The sequence below is a fragment of the Nothobranchius furzeri genome, chromosome 11 (assembly GCF_043380555.1).
Source record: "Nothobranchius furzeri strain GRZ-AD chromosome 11, NfurGRZ-RIMD1, whole genome shotgun sequence".
Classification (NCBI taxonomy): Eukaryota; Metazoa; Chordata; class Actinopteri; order Cyprinodontiformes; family Nothobranchiidae; genus Nothobranchius; species Nothobranchius furzeri.
Genome location: NC_091751.1, coordinates 54,209,807 through 54,222,897, shown reverse-complemented (window position 1 = coordinate 54,222,897; position 13,091 = coordinate 54,209,807). Strand labels below are relative to the sequence as shown.

General features: G+C 42.4%; 1 long non-coding RNA gene across 1 annotated transcript; it reads left to right on the top strand.

The window, feature by feature from the left end:
* On the top strand, nt 1–1,151 carry LOC139073137 (uncharacterized). Its single transcript, XR_011521907.1, has 3 exons — nt 1–90; nt 162–233; nt 936–1,151. It is a non-coding gene; the product is annotated as an uncharacterized lncRNA (long non-coding RNA).
* Nucleotides 1,152–13,091: the final 11,940 nt, after the last annotated feature.

The following is a 13,091-nucleotide window of genomic DNA, read 5'->3' as shown; positions in this document are numbered from 1 at the left end:
GTTACACCTTCTGAAACCTGAGCTATAGACGTGCAACATACTCACTTTTTGCCTCCAAGCATATGCGTGGCTGTGCACTGAACGGAGCGAGTAAGTAGCAGAAAATAGTGATGTATGAATCAATATTATTGGATATTTTATTTATAATATACTGTGAACAGGCTGGAACCTTGTGAGTCATCTGTGAGCAACGGGAGTAACCGTTTGTTGAGAGCTAGCTTGTGGAGATCCCGGTGAGTGAAAAGTTAGTTGGCCTGCCTTAGCTTTCGGCTAATGTGTTATTTTGGCATAAATTACTGACTTTTATTTAAAATAAAACCAATCGGGAGTTTTATGGACACTGTCCCAATCTTTTAAATGCTTTGATGTACTCCACATCATCGTAACGTGTGAGAGATTTGTTTAAAAGAAATGCTAACGCTAATGCTAGCACTAGTGGCTACCGCTAGTTCCAGTCTTTTACAATGGAGTAATTAGCACTGTAGCAAGAGGGCTCGTGCTCTCTGCATACCAACTGATTCATTTGTTAGAACGGCAACGGTTGATTGTGAGCCGTGTTAAGTTAGGCTATACTGTTGGTTTTAGTAAATAAATGTTTGTACAAAGTTGATAAGCAATTAATTTAATCTACCAGGTTACAAGGATTAAAAAGATAAAAAATTGTTTTAAAAGTGATGAATATTGCAGTTATATCATATAAATATGATTAAGTCATAAGATGTTCAATTAATTTATGTTTAACATAAGGTTGCTGCTAAACAGCAGGAAAACTGTACACAAATTACAGTTTGAAGTTAAAGCTAAGCATTTCAGTTTTTTGATAAGGTTTTCCTAAACCGTTGGATAACTACTAGTGATGCTCTTTTAAGTTAGATCTGAGGTCTCATAGGGATAGAAAAATGAACAGAATGATTTACTTTCTGCATTCTATGTAGATTGGTTTTATAGTGACTCTGCATTCTTGACGTGATGGCGAGCCGAGCCCAGATGGACTGCGGACAGGTGTAAACGGTGTGGCCAGCCGAGACATCCTTTCGCAGAGGAACCTTCACGAACTGGAAAAATCCATACAGATCTACAGATAAGACACAAACACTACCCGGGTAGCAACGTTGCTCAAGAACTGAATCCTAAAGATCAACATCTATATTTATTTTTATTTTTTTGGGGAAAAAGAGCTCTCTTATTTTGGGTATTGTATTTGATTTTAAAAATATTGTAACCACACATTCTCTTTTTATTTTATTTATTTTTTTTATATGCTGGGTGGAAGCAATAAATCACCGTTGTTCAACTTTCGGATGGTTTTCCTAATTCTCTTTGTAGATAGAGCCTAGTAGATGTCTAGTACCTGACTAAAACTAGTCCCCTCTATAGGTGCTACACAAATCTTGGCGAGCCAGCCAGGAGCCAAGTAGGAAATATAAATATTTCTGAACATTCTGAGCAACTGGTTTATTGCTTCACCTGTAACCTTTTGAAAGTAACCACCATCAAGAATGGAAGTTATTGAAACACAAAACATTAAAGTTCCCAACTCTGTTTTAGTGAAACCTATTACTGGTGCTGTGCTAGACAATGAGGTACTTGAGTATTTAGCACAGATTGGTTCTGTAGAAAGGGTTGTTAAAGTAACCAGTCACGATGTACTATTTAAAGATTCTGCCATTGTCGAATTCAAATCAGGTGAACCCATTGAATTCTTACTGGATACTTTACCATGTGATAGACCCAGCAGCGATCCCAATGTTTTCCATCACATTGAGTTGTTGTCGAAATGGTATACTACGGGCAGAGGTTCTAGCCTTACTAGTTACTACCTCACTGAGCTTCAAAGTATGGCTAAACGTGGTGGTGTTAGTTTTGAAGACGTCTTGCTAGAGGAGCTAGCTCGAATCCAAAAGTCTACTACTAATCCTGGGGTCATAAGTGACTCAGCTGCAGTTCAAGAACCACAGCCCTCTAACAATGTAGCTTTACTAGGACAGGACATAAATGAAAGCCTTCTTTCTAGAGGTGATGACATTTCAAACAACCTACCTTTTAACAACATGCCGCTGTCCACTACAAGCGCAGGAGCATCTGCTTCTCCTAGGAAACGGACAGTACATTTGACTTCTGAACAGCTCGTTACTCCAGAAGTCCAAAGGGTAGTCGTGGAGCATGTTATAAACAATCCAGACTCACCTTCACATGGGCATGTCAAACTTCGACCTTTTTCAGGAAAAATTCCATGTCCCTATCCTGAATCTGATTATGACACATGGCGCAGCAATGTTGCATTTTACCTTGCTGATCCCAATGTATCTAACCAGCAAAAAGTCAGAAAGATTATTGAGAGCCTTGCCCCACCCGCTGCTAACATTGTAAGACACCTTGGGCCAAATTCAACTCCTCACGAATACATATGCCTCCTCGATTCAGCATTTGAAACAGTCGACGATGGAGATGAACTTTTCGCAAAATTTTTAAACACCAATCAAAATCCAGGAGAAAAGCCATCCGAGTACTTACAACGTTTACAAATAGCCCTGAATAAAGTAGTGAAAAGAGGTGGCATGGTTGCCAGTGACTCAGATCGACAACTGCTCAAACAATTCTGCAGAGGCTGTTGGGATAACAGTATTATTACTAGTCTGCAGCTTGAGCAGAGGAAAAACAAACCCCCGTCATTTCCTGACTTACTTCTAATGCTCAGAGTAGAAGAGGACAAACACGCGACTAAGTCTAACCGAATGAAACAACATTTTGGCACCTTTAAAAGCAAAGTTCAGACAAACTCACTAAAGGTAGATGAAGCAGCGCAGTGCAACCAGTGGCATAATGACGAGACAAAGCCCTCTACTCTTACTGAAAAGCCACCCACCCCTAAAGCTGACACTCAGAAACTTGAAAAACAGCTTGCCAAGCTACAAGTCCAGATGGCTTCTCTTAAAGCATCCCTGTCCGGTGCCACTAATAAGTCCTCTACGAAACCCAGTAAAAAGACCAAACATCTAGTTGATCCAAACCCTGGCTACTTACCTGGAAGTAAACCTTTAAAGAAACCCCGCCCAGGGTACTGCTTCAGATGCGGTGAGGATGGCCACATAGCGCCTTCATGTAGCAATGACCCAAACCCACAACTTGTTGGAACTAAACAGAGAGAGTTCAAGCAAAAACAACAAGCATACGAGGAACAAAGTAAACTGTCTTTAAACTGACCTCAGTTCCTGTAGAGGGACATACAGGGACTGGACCCATTCAAGAGCATCCCACCACAGATTCAGAACCAACAATGGGTACCAAAACACTCATTCACTCCTATTCTACAGATGATGATCAGATACAGCTACCAAAAAGCTTAGTAGGTCAGAAATGTACTGCTAGCGTCACAGTTGCAGGAGTTAAGTGTAACTGTCTCCTAGACTCTGGGTCTCAAGTGACCACTGTGTCATCATCGTTCTATCATGCAAACCTCTCAGATTATCCCATTCACCCCATTGCATGTTTAGAAGTAGAAGCTGCCAGTGGTCAGAACATCCCATACCTGGGTTATGTAGAGCTAAGCTTAAAATTTCCCAAAGACTTTGTCGAGGCAGAGCCTGAAGTCTCGACCTTAGCTTTGGTTGTTCCAGACGTACGATCAAACGGTGATCTACCAGTCCTTATTGGTACCAATGTACTTGATGTAGTTTATGATGAGTATTGTAATGGAAAAAATGCAAATGAACTTTCTCCAGTCTATGGCTATAGGCAAATCCTCCGAACTCTCAAACTGAGGAACACAAAGGATTCCACTGGAAGAGTTGGCTTAATGACACTGAGAGGAAAATTACAACATGTTGTCCCTGCTCAAGGGAGAATGCCCCTAGAATGCTACATCAAAGCTAATCACGCTGGCAAATGTGTGATCATCGAGCAGCCATCTTCTTCTACCCTACCGGGTGGAATCTTTGTAGAATGCTGTCTTGTGAACTTACCTGAGCAGCACCCTCAGAAGTTACCGGTCTGGGTTAGGAACGAGACAGAGCATGACATTACACTTCCCAATGGTTGTGTTATAGCAGAACTGCACACCCCAGAACATATTCATGACTTACCTGCACAAACTAGTGGGAGAGATACCATCCAATGTTGTGCTGCAACCACTCAACCTGCCAATCCGAGTTCCCAACCAAAACTAACCTTCCAATTTGGTGAGTCTCCTCTCCCAAATGAGTGGAAAGAAAGAATTACAAATAAACTGAACGAATATGGAGATGTTTTTGCCTGCCATGATCTAGATTTTGGCCATGCAACAAAAGTGAAACATCACATAAACTTGAACGACAACACACCTTTCAAACAACGATCTCGGCCAATTCACCCAAATGACTACGAGGCTGTAAGACGACACCTGCAAACCCTACTGGAGGCTAACATTATTCGGGAATCAGAATCCTCATACTCCTCCCCAATAGTAGTGGTACGGAAAAAGAATGGGGAGGTCCGCTTATGTATTGACTACCGTAAGCTGAACACCCTGACAATACGTGATGCATATGCACTCCCCAATCTTGAAGAAGCCTTTTCCGCCTTATCCGGCTCAAAATGGTTTTCAGTAATGGACCTTAAATCAGGCTATTACCAAATAGAGATGGAAGAACGTGATAAGCCGAAGACCGCCTTTGTCTGTCCATTGGGGTTTTATGAGTTTAATCGCATGCCCCAGGGCATTACCAACGCCCCTAGTACCTTCCAAAGAGTAATGGAAAAGTGTATGGGCAACCTACACCTCAAGGAAGTACTAGTCTTTTTGGATGACATCATAGTGTTTTCAAGCTCACTAGAAGAACATGAGTCCAGGCTTATACACGTCCTCCAACAACTAAGAGAAAATGGGTTAAAACTTTCACCTTCTAAATGTCGGTTCTTTCAGACCTCGGTGAGGTATTTAGGCCACATTGTTTCTAACCAAGGAGTTGAAACTGACCCCGAAAAGGTTGCTGCCATTCGCACCTGGCCAAAACCTCAGACACTCAAGGAGCTCAAGTCATTTTTGGGCTTTGCGGGGTATTATCGCCGATTTGTCCAGGACTACTCAAAAATAGTGAAGCCCCTAAATGATCTTACTGGAGGTTATCCACCATTCAGGAAGGGCAGAAAAGTTAGTCCTTGCCAGAACGAATACTACAACCCTAAAGAGCCCCTAACAAATCGGTGGACTCCTGAATGTCAACAGGCTTTTGAGTTAATCATTGAAAAACTCTGTACCGCCCCGGTACTTGGATTTGCTAACACCAAGTTACCGTATGTCCTTCACACTGATGCAAGTACCTCTGGTTTAGGGGCAGCCCTTTACCAGGAACAGGATGGTGAAATGCGAGTCATCGCTTACGCTAGCCGAGGGCTTTCACCCAGCGAAAAGCGATATCCTGCCCATAAGCTAGAATTTTTAGCTTTAAAGTGGTCAGTGGTAGAAAAGTTCCAAGACTACCTTTATGGAACAACATTCACAGTCATAACGGATAACAACCCGTTGACCTATATTCTGAAGTCAGCAAAGTTAGATGCAGCCAGTTACCGCTGGCTTGCTGCTCTCTCAACATTCAACTTCAACATCAAATACCGCACCGGCAAGAGTAACCAGGATGCCGATGGTCTTTCTAGATGTCCTCGGGAAACGCTAAGCGATGACCATGCATCTCTAGAAGAGAGGGAAAGAGTGAAGCAGTTTGCATCTCATCATTTGGCAACATCTCCCAGCCAAGAAGTTCTCTCAGCAGAGACTATCCATGTTTTGGGTCACCGACATCTTTTAAACCAAAACCAGGATGATCCACCCGCAGTTACTTTTGTAGAATCCCTTGCCATTCATTCCGATGCTGTTCCTGACCTTTATGCAAGTGAAGAAATGTTAGGTTGTACGACCTTACCTGCTTACACTGAAGCTGAACTCCAGCAGCTTCAACAATCTGATCCAATCATTAAAACTGTTGTCAATCTCCTCGAAACTCGGGAAGAACCTGTTGTTGACTCTCACTCTGACTCTCTTGAACTCAGGCTCATGCTAAAAGAGTGGACACGGCTTACCACAAGGAATGGTCTGCTTTACCGCGTTCGTCAAGCTGATGGAGACCTCTGTTACCAGTTTGTGGTTCCCTCTTCTCTTAGAACTACAGTCCTCACGTGTCTCCATGATGATATGGGACACATGGGCCTTGAAAGAACAATAGACCTTGTTCGATCCAGGTTCTATTGGCCTAAGATGATGCAGAGTGTTGAACACAAAATAAAGACATGCGGGAGGTGTGTTCGAAGGAAGACACCTCCCGAGAAAAGTGCTCCTCTCATAAATATTCAAACCTCTCGGCCTATGGAACTTGTATGCATGGACTATTTGTCCCTAGAGCCAGATAGCCACAACACCAAAGACATCTTGGTCATAACAGATCACTTTACAAAATATGCTGTGGCTATACCCACCAAAGACCAAAAAGCTATAACCGTTGCAAAGAATCTATGGGAGCAGTTTTTTGTGCACTATGGGTTCCCGGAACGTCTATTAAGTGATCAAGGCAGAGACTTCGAGTCTCAACTTATTAAAGAACTGTGCATTTTGGTTGGCAGTACAAAAGTCCGCACCAGTCCTTATCACCCAAGGGGAAATCCGGTTGAAAGGTTCAACCGGACCCTTCTTTCCATGCTGGGAACCCTCAAGAACAAGGACAAAAGTCATTGGCGTGACTACGTGAAACCATTAACACACGCCTACAATTGCACAAAAAATGAAGTGACAGGGTACAGCCCCTACGAGCTGATGTTTGGGCGCCAGCCCAGGCTCCCAATTGACATCTCCTTCAACTTACCTGCCAAGGGTGGCTCTCCCAAATCTCACTCTCAATATGTGAAAAACCTGAAAGCACACCTTGAGGAGAGTTATCAAGTAGCCACCCAGAACTCAAAGAGGGTTGCTGATCGAAATAAGCGTCGCTTTGATAAGGCAGTGAGAGAATCAGTTTTGGAAACCGGTGATAAGGTCCTGGTCAGAAACCTTCGTCTCCGTAACAAACATAAACTCACAGACAAGTGGGAGTCAACAGTATACAAAGTTCTTACCAAAGTGTCAGACCTACCTGTGTACAAGGTAGAACCCATCAGTGGAGATGGTCCCATTCGAACCTTGCACAGGGATCACTTGCTTGCTTGTGGTGACCTGTGTGAAGAGGAGGAAACTAAACAACCGGAACCCAGACCTTGTAGGCCAAAAACCAGGCCTAAGCCACCTCACCCTCGTGAGGAATATTCTGACTCTGATGATGATCTACCTTACACTCATTTACCTCTTTCCCATGATGGAAGGTTTACCCATCTATGCAGTATTCCAAAACTGCTACCTGTAAGTCATCCAAGCTCTGAAACTCAGCTTTCCCGCCCCGAGTCTCAAGTCTCTAACTTACCTGATCCTATGCAAACAGCTCCTGGAATATCTGAGCGAGGGCCACACAGTCCGACAGTTAATCAAAACCTAAGTGAAGGAAATCAACGGAACATGGGAAATGAAAACCCACTGGATGTGATGAACCAAACTGGAACTGACAATCTACTGGATGTGATAAATCAAACTGGAAACGGCAACCTACCGGATACAATGAACAACAAAATGCAAGAGAACACTGAATCAGATAGTGCACTTACCTGTGAAAACAATGTGAATAAATCAGAAAGTAAAACACTTACAGATAAAGACACGGTCCGAAGGTCAGAAAGGTCACGGCGGCCACCCGACCGTTTTTACTACTCTCAGTTGGGTAAACCTTTAATCTCTTTTGCCCAAAGTTTTCTTGGCAGTTTTAACGAAGCACTTGATGCATTCAGTAACAATGACAACTATCTTACTCACCAACAAGAGCATGAAGGGACTCAAGCCAAGTCAAGGGGGGAGAGTGTAACCCATGAGAAGTATTGGGCTACTAAACCTGTTTATGTTGTCTGAACTGTAATACCACAAATGCCCACCAGGGTGCAGGTTACACCTTCTGAAACCTGAGCTATAGACGTGCAACATACTCACTTTTTGCCTCCAAGCATATGCGTGGCTGTGCACTGAACGGAGCGAGTAAGTAGCAGAAAATAGTGATGTATGAATCAATATTATTGGATATTTTATTTATAATATACTGTGAACAGGCTGGAACCTTGTGAGTCATCTGTGAGCAACGGGAGTAACCGTTTGTTGAGAGCTAGCTTGTGGAGATCCCGGTGAGTGAAAAGTTAGTTGGCCTGCCTTAGCTTTCGGCTAATGTGTTATTTTGGCATAAATTACTGACTTTTATTTAAAATAAAACCAATCGGGAGTTTTATGGACACTGTCCCAATCTTTTAAATGCTTTGATGTACTCCACATCATCGTAACGTGTGAGAGATTTGTTTAAAAGAAATGCTAACGCTAATGCTAGCACTAGTGGCTACCGCTAGTTCCAGTCTTTTACAATGGAGTAATTAGCACTGTAGCAAGAGGGCTCGTGCTCTCTGCATACCAACTGATTCATTTGTTAGAACGGCAACGGTTGATTGTGAGCCGTGTTAAGTTAGGCTATACTGTTGGTTTTAGTAAATAAATGTTTGTACAAAGTTGATAAGCAATTAATTTAATCTACCAGGTTACAAGGATTAAAAAGATAAAAAATTGTTTTAAAAGTGATGAATATTGCAGTTATTTCATATAAATATGATTAAGTCATAAGATGTTCAATTAATTTATGTTTAACATAAGGTTGCTGCTAAACAGCAGGAAAACTGTACACAAATTACAGTTTGAAGTTAAAGCTAAGCATTTCAGTTTTTTGATAAGGTTTTCCTAAACCGTTGGATAACTACTAGTGATGCTCTTTTAAGTTAGATCTGAGGTCTCATAGGGATAGAAAAATGAACAGAATGATTTACTTTCTGCATTCTATGTAGATTGGTTTTATAGTGACTCTGCATTCTTGACGTGATGGCGAGCCGAGCCCAGATGGACTGCGGACAGGTGTAAACGGTGTGGCCAGCCGAGACATCCTTTCGCAGAGGAACCTTCACGAACTGGAAAAATCCATACAGATCTACAGATAAGACACAAACACTACCCGGGTAGCAACGTTGCTCAAGAACTGAATCCTAAAGATCAACATCTATATTTATTTTTATTTTTTTGGGGAAAAAGAGCTCTCTTATTTTGGGTATTGTATTTGATTTTAAAAATATTGTAACCACACATTCTCTTTTTATTTTATTTTTTTTTTTTATATGCTGGGTGGAAGCAATAAATCACCGTTGTTCAACTTTCGGATGGTTTTCCTAATTCTCTTTGTAGATAGAGCCTAGTAGATGTCTAGTACCTGACTAAAACTAGTCCCCTCTATAGGTGCTACAGTGGCAAAGCTATTAACTTCACGGTTACAAACGGCTGTCTTCAACAGCTTGGCATTTTGATGATCTGCTACTCAGCTTGTAAACAGTAAACAAAGTGCTGTCTTTTTCTGAGTCTAGGCTTTTAACACTTCTGACCTTGTTGAGTTCATGTGTTAACGTGTTAAAATAAATCATTGTGGTTTGTAGCTCATGTTTTGAGCAAGATGACGCAGGATCAATTTTCATTTGTCCTGTTTTTTGTATAAAAATGTAAAAATATATCTTTAAAGGTGCACAAAGTAAGAATTACATCTTGTGGTCAAATGTGGGTACTGCAATCCATTTTCAAAACAGAAGAAGCTTTCTCACTCTTGTTTGTGAGTTTCATGGCTGTTACAGATCAGCACCATGACATTCTAGATGACAAACGAAGACAAGTCATCCACATTAAATCAATGAATACATTAAACAATACATTTTATAGTACAATTGAGTTGTTGGTAATTGAAAAAGTGCCATGGTCCGTGGTGAGCTTCCTGCCGGTAACCCTGTTTTCCTCTGAGCGTTGCTCACAGGTGGGCGTGTCTGAGAGCTTCCAGCTGCAGCTAATCCTGTCATCAAGGTCCAGGGGATTTAAGGAGCAGTGTGACACTTCACTCCGCCGGATGATTACTCTGTTTTGGGTAGCGCTAGCCTTTACCTGTCTCGATCCTGTATTTTGCTAGTTCCTGTGATTTTTTTCGCCTGTGATCTTGTCGCCAGAAAGACCCTGACAGCTCTTCTCTGTTCCTCTCCAGGTTTTTGCTCCACACTCCATTATTCCATATCCACCCGGACTTCTACAACCTGATCACACTGCCTCCTCCTCTGGCCGTCCGCTCTCAGCCGCTCACCTGCACTCATCAACCTCCGCTTCTTTCTCACCTCTGGATCAAACTGTTTCTTCACCTTCTGGATCTCCCCAGCTCACCCGAACCTGACCTAATCCTCCCCGAGCCTCTCACCACTACCTGCAATCAGTAAGCTCCCGTCTTAAGATTGTTCTCTGTCATTCCCACCGAATATTCACTCTTGTCTCCCTCCTCAGAGTCTCCTCCTGGAATCTTGCTGCCAGTCCTGCACTTCTTCGGTTCCCGTTTCTCCCTTTACTCCTCATTTAATAATAAAGAACGTTTTTACATACTTACCGGTTCTCTGTGTTGTGATTCTGCATGTCGTGGGTCAAGAAACTGCCACCCACCTTGACAAAAAGTAACTTGAGACGTTTTTAAAGCCGACTATTCGCAGGGCTGCAAACTATCACACATTGAGTGTGCGACAAACTTCTGACTACCTTCACACGCTCTCACATCACACCTTCAGTATGGAGCCTGAGTCACGCCTATCTCAGAAAATAACTTTAATGGCCATTTGGGAATATACTTGCTTTGTAATGATGCGTACGTGTGTTTAAAATGGCAGCCTTGCATAACTTGTGTGTAATTGAAGCATCGTATGAGAGTGTCCTTCAAAATTAATGCCACGAATTCGCATGCTGCAATATACGAGTAACCAGAGGGCAGAGATGACAAAACGGGCAAGCAAGACACACTTGCCATGGTCACACCGTCTCTGGCTTAAAGTTATTTCTATCTGCAACAATGCTGCTGTCTTTTTTTCTTCCATGATCCTAAAATGAACCAGTTACTAATCTCTATTGACACCATGTTTGTTTTGGTTGCACCCTACAAACCCGAGACTCCATCTGGTCTGAGTTCTCTACTGTGCCGCCTAGTGGAAAACTCTAGTACTATGTGTAGTGCAGCAGCAATTTTGTAAACAATGCCTGCTGCCTGTGTCAATGCAACGTTAAAAAGCTCCCTATTCTCACTGAAAAGGCGAGTCCCCCTGTTACATGTGAGGCCCGGCATGAGGCCTCCCGCCGTAGACAACGAAAGGATATCACAGGAGCGCATGCTCCTTCCCCCATTTGGCAGACTTGTAGTGACCCTTTGCACCAACGTCACCTAATCACGTGGGTCCACTATGCTGGACGGCAAAAGCATGTAAACAGTAAGCGACACGAGTACCAAACAAAGAGAAAAGTAGAGCTTGAAATTGTTTTGCGATCAAAACAAAAACAAAACTCCTCCAGCATTCCTTCAACTAGTTCATGCCCAGTTCAGTTATCAGAAGAAGTAGCACATCTAGCCGGGGCTCATAGAGAGCGGTATGTTAACTAGCTTACCAACGTTAGCTTACGTTCTCTCTGCAGCTGTTCACCGATGTAAACGTGTTGCTGACTTTGCCTAAATTCACCCCTCTGGATTTATAACTTTATGTTATAAACAGCGTTTTACTTTACACCAAAGCTGATTTTTAAAAAGTCCAGATCCCTACCGGCTTCTGTTGCTGGTGGTGTTACCGGGTTCAGCTGCTGCTCTCACACCGGAATGAGAAGATCTCTGAACGGCAGCGCTCATATAAATAAATAACGAAATTTTAACACACGTAATCATACATCGGGGCTTTAATATGGTTAATAATTGTCTCGCTTTACACTACAGTCGATGGAGCACACCCTCCATGGTGAAATACCCATCCATCAGGATTATCAATAACTAGTATTAACACATCACATTTATCCCTGTCGCTGTCTTCCTCATGAAATAAATGAACGTTAATCTTACCCGGTAAAAACGTGTTCGCTGCAAATCTGAGGGCTGCTAGTCCACTTGATTGATTGCTGCAGTTCATCTCCGTCCTCAGTCTCCATCAAAGTTATTAAAAAAACAAAACGAGTTGAGTTTACGTCCTTGTCTGTTAGTGCAGCCAACCACGCAGCAAGCTAAAACCATTTTACTGTCAAATCAACTAAATTAAAGCGAGAAAAGGCTACAAACTGGCTTGTTTTGACTAGCTTCACTGGAGATTCAACGGGTGTAAACAGTCATTTTGCCGCCCATCATGGCGAAGGGGGCGGTCACATGAGTGGCGTGACATCACGTGCAAAGGGTCAATAGGGAGCCTAAGTCTCCTCCCTTTCCGGTTGGCTCATGGGTCTTGACTGCAAGTCAATGGGGCTAACGGAGCTATTTTCTAATCTGTATTGCCTTCCACCCTGGATCGCACACATGTTCTATTTAAATGAAAAGTAATGAAGTGTTTTTCGACCACACCAGTCAAGTACTTTGAGATTTATCAGCTTGTAAAAGTTCATAATTAGCATGATTACAAATCAGACATTGGCACGTCACATATATGACGTCTCCACAGAATCCTGTCCCCTAGCTTAGCTGCTACTCACCAAATGGCCAAATAGTTCCTTCCTCCTGAAGGAAGGATTTGGAGTTTGCTGAACTTACAGTCATTTTCCTTCTGTTTTTCTCCATGTCTGATTCGATGACATCACTTTTGTGAAGCACTTTTGTGGTCCTGGACATATTTTTGCACAAAACCTAAAATAACGTTTCACCCTGTTCGAAAATAAACACTTTCTTGGTGTGAAAATGCTTCTTTAAAATTCATGGACATCATATGTGAAATCAATGGCACATAACAGGCGGATTTAGAAAATAACATTTTTAGCCCCGTTGACTTGCGTTCATTTTTTCATTCTTCCGGAGACTCATGATAGATGGGCATGAATTAGGCTCCCTATTTGTTTCTATTTCCCTGTTTTCACTGGTTTTTCTAGTCTTCTTCGCCTGATGTTAGAGTAAAACAAAAAGGACGCAATGACTTCTTAGGAGTACAAG